Below are 8,829 nucleotides of genomic sequence, written 5' to 3' on the forward strand. Positions count from 1 at the left end.
ACAATATGTTGCTAAATTGCAACTCTAGATTGCTAGATTGCAAGATTGAAACTCCAGAGTTTGGTCTAGAACTAGTTTGGTTTAGCAGTTAAGATACCAGGCTAGCAACTAGGAGACTGTGAGTCCTGGTCCTGCCTAAGGCATGAAAGCCGGCTGGGTGACTTTGGACCAGTCACGGTCTCAGCCCAGCTTACCACACAGGGGTAATTGTTGTGGGGAAAATAGGAGAAGAAAGAGATATGATCACCGCCTTGAGTTTATTTATAAAAATAATAAAGGGAGGATATGTGTACGTACGTGTGTGTGTGTGCGTATGTGTAAAAAATATTGCAAAACAGGTTAGGTTCATGTGATGCTGCTATTAGGTCAGATCAGTACAATGTCATCCTAGGAACTAATCTGTTTAGATTTTTTGAGGTTGTATCACAGGTCCTGTAATGCTTTTACAATTATTTAGAAAACTAATCTCATTTCAGTTGCTACTCTTTTACATTATTGCCACATTGCTCTTAAACATCCTATATTTATTATTTTGTGCCAGTATATCCCATTTGGTTAGCCCTGAAACCATAGTATGTGGCTTCATTCATCTTAACTTTTTATTAGAAACAAGGTAAAAGTCCACTGAAGCAATGACCCCTCCTTTGTGGGGTACTACAGGGCTTGGTATTCTCTCTGCTCTTCTTTAACATCTACAAGAAACTGCTGCAAGATCATCTGTCACTACAGGACAAAGTATCACTAATATGCTGATAATACCCATCTATCTACCTCTGTCCCAGGTGAAGTGAGTGATGCGGTAGACATCCTTTCACAATGCCTGGAGGCTGTGGAGGTCACAATGGGGAACAGACTTCAACTGAACCTTAGTAAAATGGAGTGGCTGTGGGTGAGCCCTTCTGTGTCCAGGAGTTTATCATCTTTGGTCTTGGATAGGGTCACACTACCCCAGACAGACTCGGTGAATAACTTGGTCTTGGACTCACAGTTCCTACTTAAAGAGCAGGTGGCAGCCGTGGCCAGAGGGACTTTCCCCAACTTCACGTTATGTGCCAGTTACGCCCCTTCCTGGACAGGAACCTCACTCCTCTCAGTCACTCATGCCCTGATCATCGCCTGATAGGATTATTGCAATGCGCTTTATATGGGGCTACCCTTGAAAAATATCCAGAAGCTTCAGCTGGTGCAGAATGTGCCTGCGCGAGTTACACTGAGAGCTCAGAGAAGGGCACATATAGCACCTCTGCTTCATGAACTGGACTTGGTGCCAGTTTGCCTCCGGATCCAATTCAAGGTGTTGGTTATTACCTATAATGCCCTCTATGGCGTAGGACTAGGCTACCTATGGAACCAACTTCACCCCATCACATCAGCCTATCCTACTTGTTCAGGCAGGGAAGGCATGCTACATACCCCATCAGTCAAAGAATTTCAACCTGCGGGGTAAAGGAAGAGGGCCTTCTCTGCTGCTGCCCCTGCTTTGTAGGAATATCTTGCCCTCAGAGTTAAGGAACGCTCCCAATCTCTCGGCCTTCCGCAAAGGGGTCAATACCTGACTGTAACCTTGTGTGGAGGCCCACATAGCCATGGGATTGGCTGGCTTCAGGAGAACACCCCCCCACCCCACCCTCCGGCCTTGAATTATGAATTCCTAGTTTTTCCACCTTGGAACATTTTTGTAATTTTTTTTTACATTTTTAAAAAAGTGTTTTATTCTTAAAAGTATTCAATTTTTAATGTTTTGTTATATTGACTAATTTGTATACTGCCCAGAGCCTCTCTGTGAGTGAGGTGGGCAGGGATATAAATAGTCTTCCACAAGAGCAGTTAAGGTGGCCCTAAATTAGGGATATGGTCTCTAAGAGAGAGGGGTGTCCTTAACACCATTTTGCAAAGTTTGTTTCATCATTCCGACAGAATCCAACATCCTTGGAGCAACTGAGAGTTTATAAAGCATACCAACAAACTTTGGGTTATAACAATGCTAAACATCTAGAGAAGTAGCCCCCATCCAGGGGTGGGTTCTAGCCGGCGTTACTGCCGGTTCACTTGTGTGCGTGTTTGTGCGCGTACACTGGATGTATGCTGTGTACGCATGTGAAATTCAATGGAAATGGTTCTGAGCATGTGCAGAACTCCAAAAAAAGATGGTGATAGCGGTGACCGGGGAACCGGTTCAGGGGCATGGCCAGCCTGCGTCGCTGCCACTTCTGCAATCCAGGCTGGCATACCACTGCCAGTTCAACCGAACCAGGTCGCACTGGTAGGAACCCACCTCTGGCCCCATCTGAGATTTTTACCTGATGTGAAGAAGAAATAGGTCTCACTTAGGAATGAAAAGTTGTGTTTTCACACATTACACTATATTTCAGAGCATTCAAAAAGAAGTACGGGTGGCCGTAGCACTTCTCTTTTACTTCAGGTTTCCCACCAGTCTGATTATAATTTTAAAAAATGGGCTCCATTGGCATCTTCAAAAATAAAAAAAATTGAGTGGTTGTAGCTGTGATTTGTATATTTCTTGGACCAAAAATGGGATTGCATAGGAACTTGAGGGGATGGTAGGAAGCCAGCATGATCATTGCCTTCTGGTAAACAATTATTTTGTTATAAATCTGGCTGATAATGGCAGCCATTTTGTTGGAGCATCTACAAAATGGCAAAAATTCAGATATGTTATCACCCCTCTCCAGATGTTTGTGCTTTAAATTGTATTTCCAAGATTATAACATGGGATCATTAAATGATCTTATATTAGCTCAAGAATTAGGTTGCCATTGCTTAGTTCTATGTAGAGCATTTGCCAGTCCTAAAATCTGCACCATCCATTAATGTACTTTACCTTTGGGAACAATGCAGTTCTTAATGACAAGTCTTCACGTGCATTGCTCCAAAATGTTTTTTTTAAATATTTGCTTATTTAATTAATTTCCATAACTGCCCAGGTCAAACAAATGGGATGGCAAATATAAAACATGTTTTTCCTGAATTGCTCTAAAATATTATTTCTCTTCCCAAAACGAAATAAATAATTCAGCTGACAGTTGTATTTCTGTACAATGCATGTTTATTGCCCAGAGACTATACAAAATATTTAGGATACTTGTGGTAAAAAAGTAAAATAAACAATAAAATGGGTCATGTGTCAAGGGATAGAATTTTCCATTTTCTCCTGGATAATTGGTGAGTGTGTAGCCACTATATTCCAGCCACTTCTGGAAGGTATCAATATTTGTCATGATCATTGGGCTTTAATTGGTTTTCTTTATTCTGCTTGGGGCAAAACAAGTTACACAAGTATCTTCCAGAGCACAAAGCTGTTGTTGCGGCATTCTTGGTTCTAGTGAAAATTGACATTTCAAACAATTTGCTATTTGGACCAAAAAAAAAAAAAAAAGAACATGTAGAGAATCCAAAGTACATTCCTGGTTCAAGCATGTTGCAATAATTAAAAAATGGGCATTTTCTGTTCACTAAATTTTCCGGCTAAGCCAGTCAGATCTCTCTATATTTATTGTACAGAAGAAATTAGATGAAAATGTTTGCATATTTTCAGAAATTGTTTAGACAGCTATTTGGGCAACTGCTTTATTTACATGCCTGACGTGTACAACTAATGTGTCCTCTAGGAACCACGTAGGTTGGCTTGGCTCCTAGTGCCATGAAAGCCCTCTTAGCAACATCTCAGTAGGATGTTAACAAAATATTGAAGCAAACAAATGACTGCGGCCTCATATGTAACAGGAAATGGCATAGGTTCCCAATTTTAATGTTACAGATTATAGCTATCCCCAGCCTTCTGTTTTTCTAGAATATTATGTTTGCAGATTCCCTGGCTATAATCTCACAAGCACAGGAAAAAGGGATTGTGCTCAAATTTTGGTATATTTATACAATGTGTGGAAAGTACAAGAAGCAGCCTTTTAATAAGATCTAGTTATAGGATCTAGTTATAAGACAGAAGTCAACAATATGGAAATCTGTCAAGTTGTAACATTTGAGTTTTGTTTTTCACTTTTGCAGCTGAGTATATAGACTTATAGAGTTATTAACTATATTTCAATTCAGTGCTCTACCTACTATTGACTTGTGTTCTAAAGCTGTAGAAGCCATGCTAAATTTGTGAAAAGTAGACAATCAGGAATTTCAGCGTTAGTATAGTTCAGTGAAGCCCTGGAGAATACAGTGACATCTCTCCTCTGTTGGGACAATTTATAAGCCTAAGGACGCAGCAATCATTTCCTCTCTCAACCTGATTGTTAGCAGATGGAAATTGCCTTCTCCTATAAGAATCCTGCACAGGAAATACAAGCGGAAATAGGGTATCAGAGTTGCTATGTTTTTTTATGCATAAACTTTTATATTATAGGGATATTTCTATCCATCCCATCCCAATACCTTAAAAAACAGTATTGCTTTCCACAGAAATAACTGCTTAGCCTGGTGTTTTCAATAGGTCAATTTTTCCTATGCTTGTTAAGAATATCAATTTCAACAGGGAAGTTGCATTTTCTTTTTCAGATCACCACAAAGCTATAGTAATGGCAATCTTCTCATCCTTAATGTATGTTAATTGTGTTTTATATAAGCAACATCAAGTGACCTTAATAAAAAAAACATTTTGCAATCGGCTACGTGTGGTCCTTTGCATAACTTCAATTAAAAATACAGCCAAGCAGCAATACTGCAATATTAATCTGTTTTTCTCTTGGCGTGTAGCCCTGAAAATATCTCAAGGGAATGGAGTTCCTCATGCACATATATCAAGGTCCCCACCCTTATTTTTTTAAGCAGCTTTTCGGTGATGAGTCTGAGTTATAGTTTAATAGCTCTGAACTCCATTTCAAAGTAAATGAACACTCCACTTGTCACTCTAAATAAACTGTCTACGCAATATATATTAATTTTCTAACATGAACAATCAGTAAAATCACAATAACTGAACAGTAACCAGGACTCTGCAAAACACAGTGGCAACCTAATCAGAGGGCAATTGTTCCATCTCCTCCCCCTGCCCTGCGCACACACTTTTTTTTAGCACTTCCTGAATCTAACATTTCTGACATTTTACATGAAAGACACCATTCATTGGCGGCCATTGTTTAATGGTTCTTGAATACAAAGCATAGCTTGCTACAGTATACGTTATGTGAATTAGCATCCTTGCAGCGCTTTACTCTCATAAGTGGTTAAAAAAAATGCTTCCTGCTTTTTTTTACAACCATCAGTTAAACAGCCTTTTCGTGACTGCATGGGAGCTTCTATTGCTGTCCAAAATTTAAGTATCTTATGTGGCTGCATGGAAACTACTTAGAGGAGCACTATAAATACTATTAAGCACACCTCCTTAAATTATAGTACTTTAAGTTTATAGGATTTAAGCTTATAGGATTTACTGAGGGAGGTATACTCAAGATGATACATTGTACTGTAAGCCATCAAAATTTAAATTGGTATCAAAAAAGCTGAATTCCTGCATCCTGGATTATACAAATAAAGAAAGCCTGCATGTATAGACATACAGCATGCAGTTGTTAAGAATCAATTATTTTTCCTAATTATGAAGAGGGATATATTTACTGATGCTTCAAACTCGCCCTTTCTTGCTGCCCAGAATTTGCTTACCTTTGGAGATTTCACCAAGCATATTCTTAGGTATAGGAGATAGTAACTTGAGAGATTTAAAAAGTCAACATTTTCACATTGTTAAATCTTTCTCCCCCCCCCCCCGCCATTGTTTCATTAAATCAGTTTCTGTTAAAATATGAATGTTTGCATTTTTTCTACTTTATGCTTCTAATAAAGGGGGAAATAAAGGATGCCTCCGATTTTTTCTCATTACAGATCAACAATGTTTCCTGCCTTTCAAAGGCACCTACCCTTTTTGCTTCACCTAAGTGCCTTCTAGATGTAGAGACGAATTTTCAAAATTCCTAGCGTGCATATCCATTGCACAGAATGCCATGAATTGACATGTACATGGCTGATGAGCACCCAAACAGAAGATGGTTTTATGTGGTTTCTACTGGTTGTTGCAGAATACAATTTTCCTACTCCAGCTCCTTCACATCAGTCTTCCATAGTGTTAAATTTATGCAAGTGACAGGCAAACTATTTGTGCTGTAGGACTCTTCTTGAGAAGCAGAATTCTACCAAACCAACCTAAGTTTAATCTAGCCATTGAGAGCCAGCAGCAGCATATCATGAACGTTTTCAAGAGTTAAGAATTATTTAATCTTTTGGAAATCCATTGGCAGGCACTAGGGGATATATATATATAGAGAGAGAGGTATGCTGGTCTTGTTGTATTCGGGTCTTTTCCTGTGTAAGATTGAGATTGTCTTGGCAACATTTCGGCGAGGTCTCACTCGCCATCTTCAGGCTGGTGTTTTCGGCTTAAAGTGTGATCGGAGCTGCCGTCTTTCTATAAATCTTGGTGGGGGTGTTTGCAGTGCTGGCATTGTTTCAGTAAGTGGATTGATAGGCTGTGTGGTTTTATCATGATTGGTAGATTGGTGCTGATTGGTGCTGGCTGTGTGTACGTTGTTGTTTTGTGTTGTAACGGCCTGGGTGGTGGGTGGGGCTTGTTTGTTGACTAGGGCTGATTTCCAGATGTCTGGTAGGCAGGAGGTATCGTCACGTTTATTCATGTTGTGGGGGTGTTTCTCTATTTTGATAGCTTCCATAATTATTCTCTTGTTGAAGTTTTGGAGATTAATTTGGTTCCTTCAAAATTAATTTCATGTCCTGTAGCTTTAAGGTGTTGGAAAAGGGAGGAAGCTTTTTCTTTTTTCTTTACTGTGTTCTTGTGTTCTGTGATGCCTGCATTTATTCTGCTGCTTGCTTGTCCTATATATGTTGCAGGGCAGATTTTGCATTGTATTTCGTAGACTCCTTGGTTTTCTAGCTGGATTTTGTCTTTGGGGTTTTTTAAGATGTTGGCTATTTTTTGGTCAGTGTTGAAGACTGTCTTTATTGTGTTTGTGGAGAATTTTGCTGATTAGGTTGGTAATTGTTTTTCTGTTGGAGATTAATATGTTTGTGAGACTGTGTAATTCAGTTTTCAGGTGGTATTTGTCGGCTAGGCATTTGGTTCTGGAGATGAGGGTCTTGGCTACAGAGCTGATCTCTGTAGGGTGGTGATGGGATTGTGCGTTTAAGTACCAACTTAATCCAAAGGGAGACTCCCCCCAAGAACCGAGACACAGAACAGGACAACGGCATCGCCCTCCTCCCTTACATCACATGCACCACAGATAAAATCAGCAAAATTCTCCACAAGCACAATATCAAGACAGCCTTCAGCACTGACCAAAAAATAAACAACATCTTAAGAAACCCCAAAGACAAAATCCAGCTAGAAAACCAAGGAGTCTACGAAATACAATGCAAAATCTGCCCTGCAACATACATAGGACAAACAAGCAGGAGAATAAATGCAGGCATCACAGAACACAAGAACGCAGTAAGAAAAAAAGAAAAAACTTCCACCCTTTTCCAGCACCTTAAAGCTACAGGACAAGAAATTAATTTTGAAGGAACCAAATTAATCTCCAAAACTGAACACTTCAACAAGAGAATAACTATGGAAGCTATCGAAATAGAGAAACACCCCCACAACATGAATAAACGTGACGATACCTCCCGCCTACTAGACATCTGGAAACCAGCCCTAGTCAACAAACGAGCCCCACCCACCACCCAGGCCATTACAACACAAAACAACAACAGACACACAGCCAGCACCAATCAGCACCAATCTACCAATCATGATACAACCACACAGCCTATCAATCCACTTACTAAAACAAAGCCAGCACTCCACCCCTCCCCCAAGATTTATAGAAAGACAGCAGCTCCGACCACGCTTTAAGCTGAAAACACCAAATGCAGGTAAGATGACTGAAAGTTTCAATGGCATATGAGGTGATATTATTTTGATATAGGTGGAATATTCCCTGATGCCTGTTCTTACCATGAAGGAGAAAAATACAACCCCAAGAAGACTAAATATAATTATTTTTCTTAATGTGTAGCCCAGCACTAAAAGGGTTTTCAGGCAGCCTTCTGAATTAAAACACATTTACTGTGAAGAATTTTATTAAGTGTCACAACTGTACAAGTAATAAGAAAGGAATTAGTGTATATACAGTACATTCAGAAAGTATTCAGACCCCTTTCACTTTTGTCAATTTTGTTACAGTGCAGCCTGATTGTACAGGTTGAAATCCATCTTTTTTCTCATTAATCTACATTCAGTACGTCAGAATGACAGTGAAAACAGAATTTTAGAAATGTCTGTAAATTTATTAAAAAGAAAAAAACTGGAATATCACATTGGCATAAGTATTCAGATCCTTCACTCAGTGCTTTGTTGAAGCACCTTTGGCAGAAATTACAGCCTTGAGTCTTTTTGGATATGATGCAACAGGCTTTGCCACCTGGATTTGGGGATTTTCTGCCATTCTTCCTTGCAAATCCTCTCAAACTAAGTCAGGTTGGATGGCGACGGTCAGTGGACAGCCATTTTCAGGTCCCTCCAGAGATGTTCAATAGGGTTGATGTCAGAGCTCTGACTGGGCTACTCTAGAACATTCAGAGTTGTCCCTAAGTCACTCCTGTGTTGCTTTGACTGTGTGTTTAGGATCATTGTCATGTTGGAAAGAGAACCTTTGGGCCAGTCTGAGGTCCTGAGTGCGGTGGAACAGGTTTTTATTGAGGATATCCCTGCACTTTGCTCCATTCAGCTTTGCTCCATTCCCTCAACCCTGACCAGTCTCCCAGTCCCTGCTGCTGAAAAACATGCCCACAGCATGATTCTGACACCAT

The sequence above is a fragment of the Natrix helvetica genome, assembly GCF_964273705.1.
Source record: "Natrix helvetica genome assembly, chromosome: 1".
In the NCBI taxonomy this organism is placed as follows: Eukaryota; Metazoa; Chordata; class Lepidosauria; order Squamata; family Natricidae; genus Natrix; species Natrix helvetica.